We start from the raw sequence: 1136 nt of genomic DNA, 5'->3' as shown, positions 1-1136 counted from the left end.
TTTAAAAAACATTCAATTAATATTATCAATTATCTCAATCTAATCGATGTAATATGCCTTAGTGTCTCTAATAATAAGTATGGATTCACTAAAAATATAATAGTACTACCATTAAAATACTAGCATTACAGTCCTAGCAGAGCCTGGGTCTCCTCAAAAATAAAATCCATCGTTATCTCTTGCTGTAGCTCTTCTCTTTTAAAACACCCAAGGTTTCTGTTCTTACTTCCCAAATAATTAAAATCAGTAAGAAATTTACATGTTCTAGACAAGGATGGAAAGTGGACTACATGGTTCTTTCTAAACTTTTTGAAAATCATTTACAGATCATGCAGAACAATGCAAGTCAGTAATTTGATAGAGTATAGAAAGTTAGTAGATTCCAGCATTTCAAGAAAGGTTACAGTTCATTGATAACAAGACGCTAGGGAAAATACTCTTAAAACCTTCTTAAAATAACAAAGTAACTAGTAATTAAAAAAATAAAATTATTAAAATAAGGAAGTAACTGAAAATCAATTGGTTTCAAATGGAAATAGGTGACAAAGGCAATTGAGTTGCTTTAAGGTAGAAAAGGTACGACAAGAGATATCAGAGACAATTTTTTTTCTAGAAAAGCATATGGTCACAGGTTTTTATGGTTGAATAGAAGTTAATGAGGTTACTACTTAGAAACAGGGTTGGAATAGGAGGATCTATTTTAAGCAATTGTTGCAACTGCCTTTGTTTTCTCCACATTTAACTTCAACTTGTCAGATACTGCTCAGTCACTGATGTGGTTTAAGTGTTCTTAAAGTTTTCTTATAGTTAGTAATAGATTGGAAGGGGTGATTGATGTAAGGATGTAAATATGGTATTTAGAGTGATGGGTACACTAGGAAAGGTCATTAATATAAACAGTAAATAAAATAGGGAACAGTGGTGATCCCTGATGGGAGACAAGCCACAAGAGAGGAGGGAGGAGATTAGCCTGGGATGACTAAATATAGTGATCAATCAGAGGGGAAGGATTTGAACCAGGGCATAGCACTGTTGGAAATTGGAAGATTTTGTAATTTGGTAAGGAGATTGTAATCCACCTTATCAAATTCTTTAGAAAAATCAAATAAGATGAGGATAGTGAGTTTTTCATTTTC

This window comes from Halyomorpha halys, unplaced genomic scaffold, assembly GCF_000696795.3.
Source record: "Halyomorpha halys isolate HHAL.00 unplaced genomic scaffold, Hhal_1.1 Scaffold556.1, whole genome shotgun sequence".
In the NCBI taxonomy this organism is placed as follows: domain Eukaryota; kingdom Metazoa; phylum Arthropoda; class Insecta; order Hemiptera; family Pentatomidae; genus Halyomorpha; species Halyomorpha halys.
Note: the sequence above shows the minus strand (reverse complement) of the source record.